The sequence below is a fragment of the Schistocerca nitens genome, chromosome 9 (genome assembly GCF_023898315.1).
Source record: "Schistocerca nitens isolate TAMUIC-IGC-003100 chromosome 9, iqSchNite1.1, whole genome shotgun sequence".
NCBI lineage: Eukaryota > Metazoa > Arthropoda > Insecta > Orthoptera > Acrididae > Schistocerca > Schistocerca nitens.
In genome coordinates, this window is record NC_064622.1 from 243,471,897 (window position 1) to 243,495,213 (window position 23,317).

Consider the following 23,317-nt stretch of genomic DNA (forward strand, 5'->3'; position numbering starts at 1 on the left):
CCAGTTTAGGATTTTTCTTTACAAATCCATCTTCAGATGGCAGTTACAAGCATTCTTAGTTGGACCTAGTTTTGTTAAGCTTACCTAGCCAGGTAATGAGAATGTTACATGTGTTCAAAAAATGTAAGATTGATGTAATGAAAACAATTAACAACATAAAATTCAACAAAAGATGTATGTTAGAAAAAGTGACCACAAATTATGTTGAAGTTAAGGTCAATAGTCAAACAAAAGCTGCTAAGCTTGCTAAAGCAAAATGTGAAACTACTTGGATAAAAACAGAAATCAAATTACAATATAAGAAGAAAGATAAGCTGAATAAATCTATGTACAAGTTGCATTTACAATTAGGGAATAGTCTCTCACCTCTACAGTTCACATATGTAATACACCATATTAATCATGCTCTTAGCATAGAACAACAACAAATCTCCTCTAGGCCCAAGAAGAAGTTAAAATCCCTCATTCAACTCAAATTAAAGGAACCACGTAACACTGGGGAACAGCAGAAGCACATATTCTATAACAGAGTGGTAAACACAACAGATATTTCTTTCAATCCCAATGAACTTAACCTCTTAGATAAAGGCTTCAACCATAATATTGCCCCAAGATTAATTAATAAGAACATAAAAGACCTAATAGCAGCTCCAAAACTGGCATGTGACACTGCCAAACTTAAGTCCAATGAGAAAAATGCGTTGGCATTTAAAGCCAACAAACACATCACTAAACACATGCTTTCAAAAAATAATATAATTAATAATGAACAAAAAATTCTTAAAGATATCAATGATAAACTTACTGCTAACAAAGCTCTCATGGTAAAGGCTGATAAAGGAAATTCAGTTGTTGTTTTGTATGAATCAGAATACATTGAAAAAACTCTAGAATTTTTTCAGTCCAATAACTTCATAGAAGTAGAATCAGACCCCACAGCAAAATTTCAAGCTAAACTTCGTAAATTACTGAACAGTTTTTAATCCCTCTTAAATAAATATGAAATTCGGGACTGCATTACCATGAATCCAACTGCACCGAAACTTCCGTCACAGCCTAAGATCCACAAAGAAAATTCCCCCATATGCCCTGTTGTGAACTCAAGAAACAGGCCAGCATACTACATAAGCAGAAAATTGAAGGATCTCCTTACCACTTACTACATGTTGGAACATAGTTATACAGTTAAAAACACAGTGGACCTCATAGAACATATCAAAGACATCCACATACCACCAACAGCTAGATTTGCCTCACTAGATATTGTAAACCTATACACTAACATCCCAGTAGATGAAACAATTAACATAGTAAAAAGTAACCTCTTAAAACACAAAAAGATCAATCTACCAGAAATATATGAGTTAATAGAGATCCTCACACTCGTCTTGTCTAATAATTACTTCACCTTCAATAATAAAGTCTATAAACAAAATGATGACCTTGCAATGGGTAGCAGTCTTGCTGGATTATTAGCTGATATTTACATTAACCATCTTGAGCAAAAGATCTTCTCATCCAATAACCAAATGAACAGTAAAATAATTTACTACAAGAGATACGTAGATGACACTCTATTACTTTTTGATGGTAACAGCAGCGAAATTGATGCCTTAGCTGAAGATCTGAGCAAATTACACAACAACATCAAATTCACAGTGGAGCATGAAATAACTAATAGCATCAATTTTCTGGATCTCAAAATATCAAGCATAAATAACAAACACCATTTTGGAATATTTCGAAAACCAACAACCACAGATGTTACCATCAATAACACATCCTGCCACCCGAACCAACATAAGATGGCTTATTTCCGGTCAATGCTACATTGTATACATAAAGTCCCCCTCACCCCCACTGAACAGCACAAAGAAATCAGCATAATCAAATCAATTGCCCAAAATAATGGCTATGATGCTTCAATCATAGACACACTCTCTCAAAAAACAAAAAAAATTGCTAGCAATAAGTCTTTGCAGCAAGCAACAGCCACAATAACTATGAAAGACAAAAAATCAGTAAAATATGTAGCCCTACCATATATAGGCCCACTTTCATACAAAATTTCCAACTTATTCAAGAAGAAGAATGTCAAAATCAGTTTCTCTACCAATAACAAACTCCAACAAAGAGTCATACACTCACTCCCACACAATAGCATACCCCATAAAAGAGCTGGAATTTATAAACTCAAGTGTAACAACTGTCCTAAATTCTACATTGGCCAAACAGGTAGAGCTTTTGAAACAAGATTCCATGAACACCTTGATGCCCTACACCTGAAAATCCTAAGTAAATCTGCTTTTGCCACCCATCTTGCAGAAAACCATCATACAGTTGAGAATATAGAAAACAACCTGCAGATATTACACCTAAAAGACAAGGGTTTCACATTGAATCTCCTAGAGGAGATTGAGATTCATACACATAAAAACAGGTTCCCTGATCTCATTCTGAATGAACAGACAGAGTCAGTTAACACCCCCTTCCTAAATAACTTTGAAGAAGCTTTCACTTTTTAAAAATAACTTAAGCCTAATACTCCATTAAAAACATTCAGTATACAGGCCCCCCAAAACTGCTTATATGTCATTGAAAAATTGCATAATGTAAACATGTGCATTGCTTGTCATGTCATATATTAGAATTTATCTCCTACAATTGTAACAACTAATTAGTAACACACAGTTATTCTGTACTACATATAATGTTTGTAGTCTTATTTGTATGTAATTTTATTTATTCCGTTTTAGATTAATTTCATACACTAGCAAAGAGATATTTTACTGTACCCATATCGATTATACAGCATCTGTAAGTTAACATCGTTATGACTCTAAGCTCTTTGCAAATATTGTTCTCGTTTGTAATATGAAGCTGGGCCACGTTTTGTAAACGTTATTCGTGTGTGCTGCGTGTGTAATTAAGATGATGAGGTTGAAAGTGACGTCCATTGACTGGAATAGCACTCACATAGTGCATATTGAAAAGTGTATTAAGCTTGCGTTCGAAAACATAAACGCACGAATATTTCGTCAGGCATAACTACATAACTCGTAAGTACACTAACCTGCACGTTTACTAAGTTTAAAACAAAAAACTATCTCATGAGCAATTAGATCTTGTAAAAGAAGTAAATCTTTCGTAAAAATACCATTACCGATATGACAACAAAAATATTTCTTTTCTTTCCCAGTGCAGCAAACGAATAACAAAAACAAAACTAGGTCCAACTAAGAATGCTTGTAACTGCCATCTGAAGATGGATTTGTAAAGAAAAATCCGAAACCGGTCATGGTCTGAAGATAATAAACCTTTTTAAACCATACATGTGTCTGGTAGCTGTTTTTTATAAATTATAAACTTTAACTACAACAGCCACGTTTCTCAACATGTCGATTATCGACAAAATAGGTATCTTCTAGTTTCCATCAGTTGCTCACATTCACCAATTCTTACTTAAGGGAGCTTTAAGTAACAAGAGAGGAAAGTACATCGCAGTACTGTTATGGCGGCCGACTGCTTACAGATCTAGGGCAAGTCTCGCTTGGATACCTGTAATATTGAGGCAGAGTCAATAAACACCTAGTAGAATGAAGTGATATATCGATGTCTCTGCATGCCGACAATTCTTTCAATTTTTATATTTTCCCAGACGATGCCTTGAAGTTCGTAGCGTCACTCTACACCCACATACGTACTCCGCAAGCCTCTATACGACGGAGGATACATTCTATGGCTACTAGTTGTCCCCATTCTTGTTCCATTCACTGACGGAGCGAAGAGAAAATGACTTTCTATACGTCTTCGTACGACTCCTAATAATTCTTATAATGCTGTCATGGTTCTTACGCGAAATTTACGTTGTCGGCAGCGAAATCGTGCTGCACTCAGCAGCAAATGCACATTGTTTGAATTCTGTCAATAGTCTTTCGCCAAAAGAACGTCTTTTTCCCTCCAGTGATTCTCATTTGGGTGCAGGTAGTATCTCCCTAACAGTGTCCGCTCCCTCGGCTGATTGGTTAGCGCGTCTGACTGCCATTTCTGGCATGCAGGTCGTCAAAAGTGGCGTCAACTGAACAGTCTACCAAGTCGGCAGCAGAACTTCCCCTCCAGGGCCATCAATGCCACACTACCATTTCAATTTTCCGTATCTCTAGTGTATTGCTCAAGCCCACCGGTAATAAAAGTGGCAGCCCACCTCTGAGTTGCTTCGATTCCTTCCCATAATCCGACCTGGCGGGATCAACTCTCGAGCAGTAGTCAAGAATGATCACAATAGTCGTCTACACACGGCTTATTTTAGAGATCAACCACACCCTTCTAATCTCCTAATAAACCGTTGTCGGCCATTCGCCTTTCCTGCTACCTTCCTTGCGTGCTCGTTCCATTTCTTAACGCTCTGAAACGTTACTCGTAGACATTTAACCGACGTGACTCTTTCAAACAGCACACTACTGAAGCTGTATTCGAAGATTACTCGTTTGTTTTTCTTACTCATCTGCGTTGAGTTACATTTTTCTGTATTCAGAGGAAGCTGCCATTCATCACACCGCCTAGAAGTATTGTCGAAGTCATCTTGTATCCTCCTACATTCCCGTACGCCACAGCGTCATCAGCAAACAGCCGTAGATTTCTGCTCACTTCATGGGGTTCTAACGGGTACAGCGATAAACTCTGACACTGGAGGTCGGATTTCAGTCCTGAGTAGGAGTAGGAATGTTTCCATATTGCAGTCCCTCCAAGGTGGCCCCAGGACCTCTCACACTGATATCGAATTGAGTACTGTGGGGCCTTCCCAGGGGTAGAAGGCCGCCAGAGTGATAGGCTCGCAGTCGGCGCCCTCCTAGTGCGGTCGCTAACGAAAGATTACATCATGGATGTAGGCACTTGAGAAGCCCATCCATCGTCTATACCCTTTTTTTCCTTTTAATTCTTTATTTGCGAGTAACGATCAATATTCGACAAGCAGTTACGAGTTGTACTTAGCGTAAGTTAGTTTAAGTTAGATTAAGTAGTATGTAAGCCTAGGGACTGATAACTTCAGCAGTTTGGTCCCGCAGGAACTTACGACAAATTTGCAGATTTTCCGAGTCTCTATTGTTTTCTTAGGAAGAGTAAATAAATAACACTTACGGATTATGATAACTGATTCTGCTGTCGCTTATTGGAAGAGCAACATAATTATAAATGAAAAGCACTACATTGCTTATGTTCTATTCAATCATGCAGAAGTAGAGTGTTCTGCCCAGACTCCGAGATGGCAAGAGAAGCAATCTGTTATCGTGGGACTTGCGATCAGTACGTCTCCAATCACTCCAGTCATCATTCCCGGTAGATATAGTTATTAAACTACTGTAGGTTGCTGTAAGGAAGAGTAGACCACGGTAGTTTTCCTAGCACCCCTTGTCCGGAAAGATCGAAACTATGTTACCTGTATGTTGGATGTGTTGCATACCTATCGCGCGTTACTCATTTCCATTGCTTTGTTTGTATGCCATCAGTTTAATATTAGATTGCCCTAGAAACGTCTAGAAGCATTGTGTGTGTAGAATATTTTTTGGTGAGCACAGCTATCCCCCTCTCTGTTACTTAAATATTAACAGTATAACAGCAAAATTGAAATTTTCGATGTTTAATTCAGGTCTTATTGGCAAATTGTTGATGTATTACGTGAAACAGAGGGATGTTGTAGTAAAAAAAAAAAAAATTCAGAGTTATCATACAGCGCTAGGAAACGCTACTTCCTCAAAAAAAGGTAAAATAGTAAACCCACAACGAAACAGAAACATATCAAACACCGCTTCAGGATTTCTTCGAGCTTATATACATGTTTCTCTTACTCAGAAACAACTCTCGCACTTATCGACGATAACTGAAAACTCTTGCCTTTAATTGTGATGAAGAACGGTCTACTGCGCACAAAACCACAACAGTTAATAGAATTTTTTATGTTTGTACACGAAATCTGTACTTGGGTCAAAAGTAATTGCTTTGGTTGCATAAAGGCGGAGAATACGTGAGCAACTACTTTTTATTACTTACTTTGTGAGGACTGTCACTGAACGATGTGCGATGCTAATTATGTGCAAAACAATCAAACAAAAAGCAAAGAGAAGTCGTCGGCTGCCCTTTTCTCTCACACACGTTCATTTACGTTTCCTTCTCTACCAATGTTACCGGTATCCCCACCGTTCACTACGTTATTTACGTGCTGTACAGCTGAGCTGCAGTTATGACAGAGCAGGTGAATCCCGATGATGCTTCTGTTTCTTTATTCAAGCAGCTCCTCATTTGTCCTTAAAAAGTCTTAGTGTACCCCGTACCAGACCTCCGTACTTGAGGTACAGGCAACAGAACTCTGGTCCTTCCACGCCGGAACAGGCGACGCTAACCATTTTTCTAATAATTTTATAGTCCGAGAAAGGTGGGTGCGGGAAAAGTGTGCACAGGTCGCAACTCGCAGCCATTCCAAGATGTCCCTTTCTCCCTCTCAGCACTAAAGGAGGGGAGCGTGTAGGATCCGTGAGGGCCAAAATGCATCAAGGAAAAGGAGAAAAGAATTTTTTTTATGTACTATCACGAATGTACTGCAGAAGCTCGTGCTAAGGCATGCCTCATACAAACCAGAGGAAAGAATGTCATTTCTCGTTGGCAACCAAACAGAAAGGAAAACCAATCAGATCATATGTAAGTGTGCAGGCTTTCGTGGCCGTTGTCACTAAAAATCTTATGGGTTGTTAGATCGCGTCGTACTTCCTTCTAAGGTAATCGACTTTTCTACCCCTCTGCTGGGATCTTCTTCAGGATATTTCGGTGTCTACTATTACTTTAGTTTAAAACATATCCTCTCGTGACGACGGGAGGACGCTTCGCTGTGGTCCCGGTAGCTAGTTTAGTCCAAAAAGTTCGTAGTTCAACTTCCCTTCCATGGATAATCCAGGTGCGAGGTAGGTTATAGATCGCACCCCAGAGAAAATTTGACAAATACTGCTGGTACTTGGGGTTCTGTGCGATCGCACGCTACTTGAAATAGTGCCAAAAATCGAGGACGATCTTCTCATCATCACCGAACGTATAGCGGACGACGTAGCCACTTATCCATGTGACTAGATTTGTTTTTACTCTCGAAAACACATCTCATCCGGGGAGTGGTGCGATTGTGGAGTTATCCGGTCGGGTATCACACATGTGGGAAAAACCTACGTCTGGCGCACCAAATGCAGCCATCTTCCGCCGAAGCGCAGACAAGGCGACCATTTGACTAAGGAGGCGCTGAAGATAGTTAAAATAATTTAGACACAGCAAGACGAACGACTTATGGAACAGAAACAGCTAACAAATACATACCTCAGAAGCATTCATCATCATCTACCTTCTTAAATATTTGTTTGGGACCATTGGATCCTTACCTTATTATTCTTATTGTTAACAGGATGCACAGGCCTCCCTCTTCGACGCGTCTTCGATCACATATGCACAAATTTAATTAAACTAATAAGTTACGAAATAAAGGCAGATCTCGCTGCTGCTTCATTTATGATAATCGAGAGTGGACAGGCAAATTCACATGAATCGCTACACCATTACCGGGTGAAGTAAATCAAGTTCGAAAGCCAAAAAAATATAATACTCTTCCATCAGTTTCAGTAGCGGTTTACGAGTGAATAAGTTTATAAACGATGCTGTAGCCACTTAACCATGCCCTGACGAGCAACAAATGGCGCTCTTGAATCTGTTCGATCACTACTATTCATTTACGAGCTAGCACTGTTACCCTCGACAAAAATCATCATTTATCCCGCTTTCATTAAACCTTTTTGAGCTAGTAAAAACTGCATTAATTTGGCGCAGATGCCGATATCAATGCAAAAACGATACAAGTAATGGCAGAGTCAGTTCATTCACTCATGTTCTGCAACTGATAAACGTCTCGTTATTCCAATCCGTTTGCAATAACTGACACATTCATTAGCATCAAATACTGTTGTTACTTCGTTTATTTCAACACGATTCAGAACTAAATTACAGTTTCGTGGAGAATTGTTCCATTAGCCACTGTGAAAGTAATAAGAAGCGCTTCCTATCGACGCGTTGCTGTTCGAAACAGCAGTCTAAATCTTTTGTAAAGGAAATGATAGTAGATATGGGAATTTATCGAAACGAGAACCTTGTCTTTTGCACACAGTGCTTTTTACCAACTGAGCTATCTACACTATTGTCTAAAATTAAAGCAGATAACTGCTATTTCCCCATTCTGTGACTGTTTGTCGATATAATCAAACTGATAACAGATGTCGCTACGATGTGTGCTGCACGGAAAATGGCATTCCAATCAACGGATAACCACACCAGTAATGACGTCAGGCCACCTATCAAGCGGTGTAGTGTTTGCAGGATAGTCTCACATCCACAATCGCTGTTTAGACAGTCACAGGCGGTGCTGTATGGCACAGAGAAGACACCTACATACTCTTTGCTGTGGAGAGCCGTAGGATTAGTGGAAGCAGGAGAATCACAAACTGATGTGGCCCGATAGCTTAATGTGAATCGTTCCGTTGTTTCTCGGATGTGATGAGAGTTTAGAGACCGCGACAGCGCCGACCACGTGTGACATCAGAAAGTGTAGACCGTTATTTGGCTGTCGGGGCACGACGATACTGCCTTACTGCTGCACTGAGACTGGCATCTGACCTCGCAGCATGCCCTGGACGTGTTGTATCGAGAAAAACGGTGTATAGAAGGCTTCAGAAGAGTGGCCTTTATGGTAGGAGACCTGCTGTCTGTTAATCTCTGGCGTGTCTTCACAGAAGGGAATGTCTAGAGCGGAGCATTCAACACGCCACCTGGACGGACGAACGGTGAGAGCCAATATTCTTTTCACAGATGAGCCCAAATTTGCTCCGGAGAGCTATTCTCGGCGGATTCGAATCCGAGAGACACGTGGAACTCGATTTGTCGACCCAAACGTTGTGGAAAGAGATCGATATCGAACAGGATCCTTTATGGTGTGAGCAGAGATTATGTAGAGCACTCGGACACCCTTCATGAGATTGTACGGGTGAATCAGCAACATTTAACTGCTGTTAGGTACCGTGAGGAGACCTTGGGATCTCAGGCGCGGTTGTTGCGAGTTGCTGTGGGCCCAAACGTCGTACTGATGGACGATAATGCTCGACTTCAGAGCACAGATGTTTGACGTTTTTTTGGAAACGGAAGATATTGCACACATGGCATGGCTGCTCGCTCTCCAGCATATCTGGGATGCACGGGTTGCATCATGTCAGCATCCACCAACCACTCTCAAGACTTATGAGTAGCTCTGCAGGAAGAATGGGCGTTATTGACTCAACACGAGAGTGATGACATCGTTTACAGCATGTCCTGTCGTTGTTAGGCCTGTATTGGTGCTAGAGGTAGTCACACCACTTACTGAGCACATTAACCAGTTGTCACAATGTGTGTGCAAATCTGCTAAGTTGGGAAAAAACGAAGAACATCTTTGCATACCGTTATGGAAGGTGAAGCTGATTACTTTCTGTATTCTTTAGACTGTTTCTAATTTACTATCACCTGTTTATAGCCTACTATTTGTGGCAAAATAAACGCAGCCTTACAAAATATCCGTTTGTTGCTGTAATTTTGGACAGCAGTGTAGGTACCATCCTCACGGTCTTATCTAAAATACAGGGTGACTCAAAAAGAATACCACAACTTTAAAAATGTGTATTTAATGAAAGAAACATAATATAACCTTCTGTTCAAAATGGTTCAAATGGCTCTGAGCACTATGGGACTCAACTGCTGAGGTCATTAGTCCCCTAGAACTTAGAACTAGTTAAACCTAACTAACCTAAGGACATCACAAACATCCATGCCCGAGGCAGGATTCGAACCTGCGACCGTAGCGGTCTTGCGGTTCCAGGCTGCAGCGCCTTTAACCGCACGGCCACTTCGGCCGGCCTAACCTTCTGTTATACATCATTACAAAGAGTATTTAAAGAGGTTTTTTTCACTCAGAAACAAGTTCAGAGATGTTCAATATGGTCCCTCCAGACACTCGAGCAATATCAACCCGATACTCCAACAATTCATCACTCGTTCTCGGCCGTCCAGAACTTTTCCCTTTGCACAAACACCCATCCTCTGTAAACTGTTTATACCAACGTTTAATACACCACACGCTGAACAACTGTCGTCGATTCACTTCTGCCGTACTCAATAACACAAAAAGCTTTCTGTTGAGCGGTCGCCATCTTAGCATCAACTGACGCTGACGCCTAGTCAACAGCGCCTCATGCGAACAAATGTACAACTAAATGAAACTTTATAGCTCCCTTAATTCGCCGACAGATAGTGCTTAGCTCTGCCTTTTGTCAAATGGTTCAAATGGCTCTGAGCACTATGGGACTTAACATCTATGGTCATCAGTCCCCTAGAACTTAGAACTACTTAAACCTAACTAACCGAAGGACAGCACACAACACCCAGCCATCACGAGGCAGAGAAAATCCCTGACCCCGCCGGGTATCGAACCCGGGAACCCGGGCGTGGGAAGCGAGAGCGCTACCGCACGACCACGAGATGCGGGCACTGCCTTTTGTCGTTGCACACACACACACACACACACACACACACACACACACACACACACACAAAACTTAACTGGCAAGGATTACAAAAACTAGTATTTCTGCAATATCATTCTACCTCAGTGTTCGTAAGTAGGCAGCGTGATCAACAGGATACAAGGCGACGGCGTTATCTATGAACAGAGAACTTGCGTAATTAGAAATAAACTTACTAAACCAGACTGGAGTGATGCACGATTTCCTTTTCCCATATTCTCATGACACTAAATACCAAATAAATAGGAAAATGGGTACAATTAATGTAGTCAAAGGAAAACGCAGGCACATTCAAAACACTGCTCAGCACATTAAACGGTTTGGAAACATATATGGTACTGTTACGACCCGTAGCCTAGAGGCAGTGTCTTCGACTCGGTCCCAGGATTAACAGCGTCACTGCTTAAGTTTTGAATAAAAGAGAGCGGAGAAGCAGACAGAGATGCAGAGCACCATTTTCCTCCTAGAAACGGATGAATAGGCGATGATCAGTGGAGTGGGGATGCAGAAAGCAATGGAAACACAGAACATGTTGTCTGCTTTGAAAAATGCAACTTTATGATCTGTCCATTGGAAAAATATTCCTGAGTAGTGTCCTATTCGAATCTCCGGGAGGGAAGTGCCAATTGGACGGTGACCTAGAGAAAAAGATGCAGTAATGAATGAAAGAGCAACAGTCTACGACTCGCGGCGTGGAATGTCAGATCTTTTAAGGTGGTGGAGAGTTACGAAACACGAAAATGGAATGCAATGGTTTGTCCATAGGTATAGTGAGGGTAAGTCAAGTCAAATGGGAAGATAAGGATTTCTGGTCATACGAATATAGGGTAATATCAACAGTAGCAGGAAATATTTAAACAGGTATGGGAATCATTATCAATGGGAAAGAGAGAAAAATTGTTGAGTGAATAGTTCTTTGATAGTGTTGTCTTCACCAGAATCTGCTGCAAACAACAATAGTTCAGGTTTGCATGCCGAAGACAAAAGCAGATGGCGAAGAGAGAGAAAAATTTTATATAAGAATTTAAACATGTAATTCAGTACATAAGCGAAGATAATACTCCAACAGGGGCCGATGACATCAGCCGTTTGGTCCCATAGGAATTCACACACATTTAAACGTTTGATGATAATAATCTAATGCGCATAGGGGATTGCAGCAAGGCAGTAGGGGGAGGAATACGGGAACGAATTGCAGAAGAACAAGTAGGAATGGGAGAAGAGAATGACGAACTGAGTTGTGCAGTAAATTTCTGCTAGCGATATAATGTTAAAAAATCAGAAAGATAACAGGCCTGTAGGTAGGGGAAGATTCCGTTTGGATTAAATTGTGATCAGACGGAAATTCCGAAATCAGATAATGGTTTCAGGTGTACCCAGTAGCACATACAGACTCTGATCACAATTTAGTAATGATTAACAATAGGCTGAAATTTAAGAAATCCTTCAGGAAGAATCAATGACCAAAGAAGAGAGAGACTGAACTCTTGAGGACCGATTAGATCTGTTAGAAGTTACCTAAGGCCATAGGTGCTGCGACAATGAATACCACACTAGTCAGTTCAGCTGAAGCAGAATAGATTTTCTAAAAAGGGCAGTCACAGACACTGGGCAGACAAACGTATGTACAAAGAAAGCAACTGCGGCGAAACCTTGGATGACAGACAACATTTTACAAGTGATCGACAATCGGTGGAAGTATAAAAATGTACAGGAAAATTCAGGAATGCATATATACGAGTCATTTTGCAACTAAACGAATAGGAAGTTCGTGGAAACCAATGCAAAACCGCTGCAGGAAAAATGTGAAGAAATCGAGAAAGAAAATGGTCATCGGAAGGACTAATTCAGTTAACTTTCGGTGAATTTAAAACGTTGCCAACACTAAGAATGCAATGAGAATTCCATTGTTAAATCATAAGAGAAAGCCGATAGATGGACGGATTGTACTGAAGGCTTCTACGAGGGGAGTACGTGCCTGATGTGATTGGGTAAGAAATGAACATCGATATGGAAGGCAAAGGAAATGCAATGTTAGAGATCAACAGAGCTTCGGAAAATATGCAGTCACATAAAGCAGAAAAAATCATTGGGTAAGAGGCAACTAAGTGGCTTTTCACGTTTGTGTGTACAGTGTACGAATCTGGAGACATACCATGAGACTTTCGTAGAAATATCGTCCCAGCAACAACGCACATAGCAAGGGCAGATAAGTGCGAGATGTATTGTACAATCATCTTCAGGGTTCATGTATGTGACAGGAGCAATATACAAGAAAAAGGAAAATAAAAACCCGATCATTTTAGTAGCAAAGAGGCAATTCTGACATTGTGTTGATAATGGGACCAAGACTTACGGAAAATCATGACCCATAACTGGATTTAGAAACCAGTGAAGTGGAAACAGTGCAAAATTTTCGAAATTATGAGAAACATGGAAGTAAGCTATAAGGCCCTGAGCACTATGGGACTTAATATCTGTGGTCATCAGTCTAAGCTATAAGGAAAGACACGTATCATACAATGTGTATAATGATAAGAATGGAAGACCAAGAAGGAAGAGCTCAAATTCAAAAGGCGTGCATACGGGATGTAGTCTTGCACCCCCTACTGTTCGATCTACAATCGGAGAAACAATGACTGAAACGAAAGAAAGGTTTAAGAAAGGGCCTAAAATTCGTGATGAAAGGATGTCAGTGACAAGATTCGCTGATGATATTACTATCCTCAGTAGAAGTGAAGCAGAATTACAGCATCCGTTGAATAGAATAAACAATCTACTTAGAATAGAATATGGATTAAGATTAAACCGGGCAAAAGAAAAAAAATAATGAAAAAACATAAATAAGAACAGCGAGACACTTAACAAGGAGGTCATTAAAAAAAAAAAATAGAAAAATCAAAAACGGCATTCATGGCCAAGAGCAATCTACTGGTATCAAACAAAGGCCTTAATTTGAGGAAGAAATTTATGAGAATGTACATTTGGAACACAGCATTGTGTATTTAAACACGAAATGTGGGAAAACCAAAACAGGAGAGAATCTAAGCCCTTGAGACGTGGTGCTACCAAAGGAGACTGAGAATTTGGTGGACTGGTAAGATGAAGAATGAGGTGGTGCGTCGCAGAATCGGCGAAGAATGAAACATATGGAAAACACTGACGTGGAAGGGGCAGTATGACAGGGTGTGTTTTAAGGCATGAGGGGAACTCTCCGGTTTTAGAGGCAGCTGCAGACTATAAAAACTGTAGGATAAGAAATACGTTGGAATACATCCAACAAATACTTGAGTACTTTGAGATGAGGGTGGCACAATAAAGGATATGTCACGTGCCGCATCAAACCAGTAAGAATGTGGATGACAAGAAAAGGGGTGGACATTGTCCCCAAGGACAACTCCCTCCTCTGACCTGGACTCTTCCAACTATTGTTACAAGGTGTTTGCTTTCAGAAGTTTAACGCCTTCCATACCATGAGATAGACACACACGTTACAGCATTCATTGAACACCTGACAAGTCGTGCAGTTTCCGTAACGCTCGTTCCGAGCCGCCGGCGCATCACAATCTGCTCCCAGTAAAATTCCGTTAGATCGCACCTCTAACCCATTCTACATACAGCCAGCACGCTCACTGATACTACTTGCATCGTGCATGTGTCTGACCAGCAGTCATTCCTCGCTAGGTGACGCTGCTGTTGCCTGGACAGATTTATGTGGATAGAAGATTGGTGGTCATGATGTTCTGTCTGATCAGTCTACACACACACACACACACACACACACACACAAAGGCGCTTTCACGCTGATGAGCCAAAACATCATGACCTCCTGCTTAACAGCTTTTTGGTCCCTCATTCGATGCCAACGCACAAATTGTTTAATTCGCGTAAATAACGAGCCGCTGATTTTCGCACATGGTGATGATGTCGCATAGCGGCCCTGATAGGTTCTATAGGATTTAGTTCAGGCGAATTTAGTCGCTGAGACATGAACGTGAGATCACTATAATGCTCCTCAAATCACAGTAGCACTGTTCTGGCTCCGAGACAAGGAAAATTATACTGCTGAAAATGACATCGCCGTCGGGGAAGAAACCAATGACATGAATTAATGCAGGCGGTTCATAGCTCTCAAAAATGGTTCAAATGGCTCTGAGCACTATGGGACTCAACTGCTGAGGTCATTAGTCCCCTAGAACTTAGAACTACTTAAACCTAACTAACCTAAGGACATCACACACATCCATGCCCGAGGCAGGATTCGAACCTGCGGCTCATAGCTGTCAGCGTGTCTTAGTTTACTACCACAGGTCAGTTGTAGGTACAGGAGAATGTCTCCCACAGCATAATATTGATCCTACCAGCCTGCATGCGTGGCGCACTGCACGTTCCGAGCTGCCATTCACCTCAACGATAGCACTTGTCGAGACACCCATAGACACTGTACAGTGTAAATGTGGGTCACCCGAAGAGCTGACACGTTCCCATTGACCGACGGTCGAATCCATATGGTCATATGCCCACTGCAATCGGAATTGGCGATGTCGTTGGGATGGTCTGCTGCGGAGCTCCATGTTCGACAGTGTGCTCCGGAACACTTCAGCGTGCAACAGCATAGTGCTCTTTCAACAGCAGTGCAATCGTGGTCGTGGTCGTTACGTGGAAATGGAAAACCTTACCTGACGTCCAAAACGGTACGATCATAGGCATTCGGGCCAAGGTGGAAGCATTTCCTAAATAGCTTATTGGTTAAAGTATACTGTGCATGGCAAGATGTAACTATCTAAAATCCTCTCCGAATGAACTAGTACACGAAGTTCTGTGGGTTATAGAGACGAAAGGCGGCTGCCGAAAATCTATGTAAGTGAATAGAGTTACAATAGTTGAGCAACTAACCTCACATTTGCCAACAGTATCTCTTCAACGACCGTTCATCGAACGTTTCTGGGAAGGGGTCTTCACAGCAGGCGCCTTTTTCATGTATCCATGATGACTGCTATTCATCAGCATTAAAGGATGGAATTCGCATGCTAGTACGGCAACTGCGTATCGAATGATTGGCGAAAGGTGTGTCGTATAGTGGTTGCAGACTACCGCTGTTGATAAAATATGTCTGCATCTTTCCTGATATGTATCAATAAATTTCGACTGTATTTATTCCCAATATATCGCTGTCGTATCAAAATGGCAATATAGAGTTCCGATATTTTTAATCCTACTTTTTTGCAACTGTCGGAAAATTTTTGAAACTTCTTTCGAAATTGCAGTAGGACATAATTTTACTTCCTCTTTGCGAAATAGCCTTACTACGTCCAGTCTCTCTTTGACTGCGTGAAGCAAGTATATGTAGGACAAAAGGAGGACAGTGATTGCACATGGTGTGGCGGGGGGGCAGTGTGAATGGAATAGCTGGCGATTTGAAGAAGCGGCACACCATCTGGCTTAAAAACTATTTAAACTCAATTACTGTGCTATATCTTCATATCGACATTTTTCAAAACAGTTTCTTAATAATATAACTCACAAGATTGGTCGTTGCGGTAGTGTGAGGGGAAATTCTGACGTAATCGGCTCCCGGCGCTGCCAGCAGAAACTAACATTTAGCTTCACCATGCAATTTTGGCGTTAAAAAGACGAGTGTCTCATATTGCAAGAGGGGCGTTCAAATAGTAAGGCAACACATTTTTCAAAGTCATTTTGGGAAAAATTCAAATTTTATTGTCTGACATCACGGCATATTCCCGCTTCTGCCTTCATAGTCCCGTAATTTTCTATAGGTGACGGCGCTATGTAGCCTTCAAAATTGGTCTATAACAGAGAGAGCTGTCGTTCAGTTTCTTTTGGCGGAAAACCGGAGCATCGTAGAAATTCGTAGGCGCTTGCTGAATGTCTACGTAGATTTGGCGGTGAATCGTTGGGTGTAGGGGTCTGTCATCCTCGCAACAAGGTCGTCCTAAGCTGTCCTACCTTCCGCTCGCCGGCAGGTCGCACACAGCTGCAACTCCTGCTCTGTTTTAACGTGCGGACACACTCATTCCAGGTGATCGACGTATCAAAATCAAAAACCTAGTTGCACAACTAGACGACTCTGTTGGTAGTACAGGCACACTCGTCCACCAGTTGGGGTACTCAAAGGTGTGTGCCGCCTAGCAGAAGACCATATAGAGCAGCGAAGTACCATCTATACGGAGTTGCTTGCGCGTTACGAGGCTGATCGTGGCAATTTTTTGTTGAAGATCGTCACAGGCGATGAAACATGGGTTCATAACTTCGAACCTGAAACTAAACGACCTCCGAAGAAAAAAGTTTAAGGCCAATCCTCAGACGGTAAAGTCATGACGATGGTCTTCTGGAACTATGAGGGGCTTATTAATCCATTTGATATCCTCCGTTATGCAACAATTAAATCTGAAGAAACGACTTCAGCGTATTCGTCGCCACCTCACCCGAGACGAGCTCACAAAACTTCATTGGATTGTTCTTTCTAAGCAACCCTACACTCGGATCTCGCACCTTCCGACTTCCGTCTGTTTGGTGGAATGAAGGATGCACTCCTCGGGAAGCAGTACGTGGATGATGATAAGACTACTACTGCAACAATACGTTAGGCCTGAAGTCAACCACAGAATGGCACCATGTGAGCAAACAGTTCCTCCTCGTAAGGTGGCACAAGACCGTCGCATTGATAGAAGATTAAGTTATAAATAGTGTGTGGTAGCCAAAAGTGTGGAGAATAATATGGTGTATTGGAATTCTGAATAAAACCAACATGTCGCATTACTCAGCCCTCGTAGAACAAAGTCTTCTCGAAGTTAGCCTTTTGCATAAAATGTGTCATACTCTTTCCCCTAGATACTTCTGGCGTCCTCACATACAGTTTCAATTTTTGTCTGGGACAACAGACGACGGTGTCACAGAAACAATATAAAATAATGTTTTTGTTGTTAAGGAAAATCCTGGAACTTTAAATCCTCTCCCATTTTTCACAACCGAGAATGCTTTAGCCCCATTTAGCTGAAAAGTAGGAATTTGTTAAACAGCCATCCGTAAAAGATGGAACATCTAAAACAGCCATCCTTATTTTAATTAGTAGCGAATGGGAGAAACCATCACCGCACGATGAATCTAATTTCTCCGCTATTTTATCTGTTGGCAGGTATCGGATGACTTTCACAAGAAGCAGGTGCAATCAAGTGCTGCCATGTTTGAATATCATTTAACTATTATCTGTGAAAGTGTCGTAACGCTTACAAATGACTCCATCATTGTGATCAGTGAGTTAGAACACAATATATCGATATAAATGATGCTTAGTTGTGTTTCAGTTACATTTTAATTTTTCTAACTCAGACTATATCTTCGAGTACATTCAGCCAGCTCTATGTAACAGATGGTAGATTAAGGAGAAAAAGATATTACGGCACTAAGTTGTAATTAATGAAGACATCAAACGGTGGGCTGTACCGTGACGTATAACGTAAAGAATAAATTTATCAATTATTATTGGTTTTTTCTGTCTAGAGCTTACTGCAAATAATAGAAGAGAATTCTACAACATAAGCGTTTCGCTTTTATTTATAAAGCATCTTCTGTGATCTTTGGCGTTTCTGCCTGCTCAATTCCTAAGCAGATTGTGAAGATGCCTTAAACGGGCGAAATGTAAAAATAAAGCTTCTGCTGTTATTTGCAACCTAGACTGATTTTCTTACCGACAATACATCGCTAAGGCAGATGCACCATAACTGTGGGGTATAAGGAAGAAAGAGTTACCAGCAGCCATGGAGTAGAAGGATTTACTACTTGTTCACACGTTCTGCGGACCACTGCCTCTACCTTCTACGTTAGTAGAGAGAGAGATCAAAAGAAACATCGTTGTATAAATACACCTTGTACTTTTTTTGCCTTCCTGCAATTTCCCTTACTCTTCATTGATGTTATTTGCTTTTCACCTCAATTTAAAAATAGAACTGCTGGGTTAGCAACGCTCACAACTTACACGAGAAACAAGTGAACAACCGTAAGCGCTTTAATACTGTGTTGAGTGCGGGCACTTACTATTGGAGTTATATTTTTTTTTCTAGGTTTTTCATTTGGTGGGCGCAAATTTTCAATTCCTCCAAAACTTTTGGATAAATACTTTTCGGAGCTCTGTGTGCCTTCTGCGTTTGTTCACTTTTTGTGCTAACCTGGAGTTTACTATCTCTAATAGGCAGTCTATATGCTGTCCGATTACTGTGACCACAGTATTATTTGTTCCGGACTTTAAAATTTCGCCCAGTCTGTCCTGTACTGGGTGTTTGAGGAGGAAACATCAATATCTTACACAGCGATAGTATAATTAATTCTAAACAAAAAATGTTATATGAACACAGGCCCGCAAATGCTTCGTTAGGAAGGTATGGGTACTGAAAGGAACTTTAATTCCGCAAAATTGATGTGCACAACGTGAACGTATACGCAATGCGACTGGACCGTAACGTGATCTTCTTGCGAAAGTGCACAGGTACATGCTATGTGTTTACGTTATGCAACCTCCCATGTATTATGGTCATGTGACGTACGTAGTACAATCACCCGTTGTCTGCGCAGTTGTGCCGTGTACACCGCATTGTGTGGAATACCGGAGACAGATAAGTTAGCTGTGTAGTGTATGGTGTTAACTAAGTTCGTACAAGCGCTGCTAACAATGCCACACGTCTCCATAATGAGTACGCAGATATGGTGTATGTTATGGCTTCTGCGACGGTAGTGCTACTGCTGCAAGAGGAGAATACCACAGGCGCTTTCCGACTCGACGAATACCTGATCGCCGGGTGTTTACCAAAGTGTTTATCACTTTGCGTGCAACAGGCTCTCTTCCAAGTAGACATTTTCCGTCTGAGCATGCACGTCAACACACTTTGCAACAACAGGAAGAAATTATCGCAAAAAAAAAATGGTTCAAATGGCTCTGAGCACTATGGGACTTAACATCTGAGGTCATCAGTCCCATAGAACTTAGAACTACTTAAACCTAACTAACCTAATGACATCACACACATCCATGCTCGAGGCAGGATTCGAACCTGCGACCGTAGCAGTCGCACGGTTCCGGACTGAGCGCCTAGAACCGCTAGACCACCGCGGCCGGCAAATTATCGCAAGTGTTGAGCGAAGTCCCGGTACGAGCAGACGAAGAACGTCCCTGCGTATGGATGTCCCACAGACATGTGTATGGGAAACATAACTTGTGGAAAACCTGTATCCATTTCACAAACAGCGTGTCCAAAATATCTACGTTGGTGACAATGCCCAACGACATCAATTCTGTTACTGGTTAGTTGACAATAGTCATTTGCTTTCATACATACTATTTACTGACGAAGTCCAGTTTTCGCGTGACGCAATAATAGTAGATGGTCACGGGAAAATACACACGCTTCAGTGGATAGCAAATTCCAAGTTAGTTTTGCGAAACGTTTGGTACGGCATGATCGATAACTTTTTCAAAGGTCCATTTATTATCAATCAGCGATTGACGGGAGAAAGTTACCTGCATTTTTTGGAAAATTATTTTGTAAAACTATTGGCAGACGTTCCTTTAGCCAAGCGAACTGGAATGTACTTTCAACATGACGGTGCTCCTCCACATGTTACCTCACGTGTGAGATACCGTCTCAACCGCACCTACCCTAATCGCCGCATTGGCGGTGGAGGTGCTATTAACTGCGTCCTAGATCACCTGACCTTACACCTTTAGATTTAGATTTATGGGGTTGGATGAAATCAGAGGCGCACAAAATGAAGATAAATACATCAGATGAACTGATTCGTCCCATCATATCTCGGCCACACAGCCTTAGTCTTTTTAAAGGCTGAGCGGCGTCGATGCGATTGCGTAACCACATGCAATGTGAGAGGCCCCTGAGGGGGGGGGGGGGGGGGGGCAGAGAGCATCCCAGGGTGCCCCAGGGAGCTAAAACACTTAAGAAGGATCGCTTCTCGGCTTTTGGCAAGATCAATGTGTAGTTTTTATTAATGATAATATATCATACAATCACCAACAAATTTACAATCTTCCATATTAGATGTACCACTTATCTTAGACCAAATATAAATCTTTTCATCACAATTAACCTTACGCCTAGTCCTACAATTAAGAGACAATGGACCATAAGGTACTAGATAAGAACCTTCACTCAATACAAGAATTTCGGCCAAATGTACAGTACGAAATGCCAAAACTTCACGAGATGTAAAACCTTCCAAGCCAGTCCTAGAAGCGTCATGACACACAACAACAGCAAAGGTAATCCAACCATTACCTATAGTACTTGATTCAGATGCTTTTGAAATGGAAAAATTCAATTTAAGTCCTAAAACTGAACAAGCAACACAACATGTTATCGCTAGAGCGCTAAAGTGCATCGACGTTCATGGTGGGATATTCTAACCTGTTCTGTGAACTGTACATCTGTACGATAAGCATTACACCCGTTAGTAAAAGTCGTGGTACGTCTTTTTCAACTGAACACATGTAACAAGCATGTTGTAATGCATTATGTACCAAATGCAAAGTAAATAAACATGATGTAAGAATGTATAACGTAACTGTACTTCTCTATAACATTGTTTTCAAGAAAATCACGTTACGGACCAGTTGTATTGCGTATACGTTCACTTTGTGCGCATCAGTTTTGCGGAATTAAAGTTCATTTCAGTACGCATACCTCCCTAAAGAAACATTTGCGGACCTATGTTCATATAACATATTTTGTTCGGAATTATTTATACTATCACCGTGTAAGATATTGACCTTTCCTCCCCAAACACCCTGTATAAGACTTACCACCATCCACAAATTTAATCTTCTATAAGCCGGAATTATTGTATTTTTTCTCGATTTTATGACTGCTCTGTGGTTAAGCTATGGGGCACTTGCACTTCATTTTGAAATGCCACGTCACGTTTTTTGGAAAGAATTGTGCAAATCCCTTCTATATACGCCATTTGTATGTCTAAGTTACAAACTTCATTTAGCCTTAATTTTCTCACTCTCATCAGTACTACCGGGAAGTTTGATTTTTGGTTATAGAAACCATATGCATGACATTTTGCGTTCTGTATCCGTTAGCTGTAGGTACCTGTTTAATGACTAATTCTGTCAGTTATTCATCTTCTTCCAAAGGCAGTCTAAGGGCTCTGTTACACATTGCAGGAAAATATGCTCTTTTATGTCGTGCTGCTTGGCATGAGGTCGTTACTGTAATGCAATTTGAGCTGTTACATTTTCTATATACGCTGAAAGTGAGCGTTTCTCCCTCTTTTCTTTTGAACTGTAATCAAATTCTTAAAAGTGCGTTCAGCCGCACAATCGTACCCACTCTTGCATTTCAACGTGCGACTGAAACCGACGTCAACGCACGTCTTTCTTCGGGTCGCTGAAGATGTGAAAATCACAGGTTGAACGATCCGGGTTGTACAACGGACGTTGCAGGGTTTTCCAGCCAAATCACAGAACCGTCCCGTTCGTCCGATGGCCGTGGGGGATGGTTGTTATCGTGCAGCGTGGTGACGCCGTCCGACAATAGTCCTCGGCGTTTTGATTTGATGGTCCGTTGCAGTTTCTGCAACATGTCTTCATACTGTTGTTTGTGGTTCCATGCTCAAGGAACTCGACGAGCAGAGGAAGCGTCCTGTTGCAGGGTAACGCCAACCCACACACTGCCAATCGGACGAAGCCTACACGTCGGCTGTTTGGTTGGGAAACACAGCAGCATCCTCCCTACAGCCCAGATCTTTCACCCTGTGATTTTCAAATCCCTGGCAATATAAAGAAAGACGTGCTTGGATGTCGGTTACAATCGGACGAGGAAGTGCAGGAACAGGTGCGATTGTACATCCGTCAGCGACCGACGGCGTTCTACGAAACTGGAATCGATCGTCTTCAAGTGAGGTAACTGTCTTTACGCGTGTGGTGATTACTTTCGAATGTAACCATTCCATGGTCCCTTTGTGGCAGGCGTTCTGTTTCCGTTTGATTGTCTCTTATAGTGACTTAGGTTATTCTATTATCTGTGGCATCTAAAGTTTATTTTTGTATTTTAATGCGTACGAAGCATTTGACTAGTACATTCAACTGTGGTCTAAGGGTATTTGTATACAGTGGTAGCGACGTCGTGCTTTAATTCACGGTAACATATAACTGAACTTTCCAGATGTACACTAGGAAATTCCTTTCTCTCTCTCTCTCTCTCTCTCTCTTTCTTTCTCTCTTTGAGATGTACACTTTAAGCTGCAAAGGAAGCTGAGTAGACTACGAAAAATCCTTATTCGACTTGCTTAGGTGCTTTTTTTTATAGCTTCTATGACAAACTAATTAAATAGTGTAAAACGTGCGTCAGTACTGTGCAATACATTATGAAACACGATACACACTGTGTACTTTCCACGATATCGTAAAGAGGAGCAGGGGCTGTGTGTCATTTCACCTCTCATCCATATTCATAAGCCAGAAAACAGAGCGGGCAAAAATTGAACTAGGTCAGGACGTGCTGTTGAGAATGCGTCTGATGCAAGATCCCCATGACAGCTGCGTTTAACAGTATACAACTTTTCGGTTGATCTAACGTTGAACAGTACATGACGGCTGTTTCTCCAAACCAAGCTACAGCTAAATTATAGATATATAATTATGATGCCCGTGA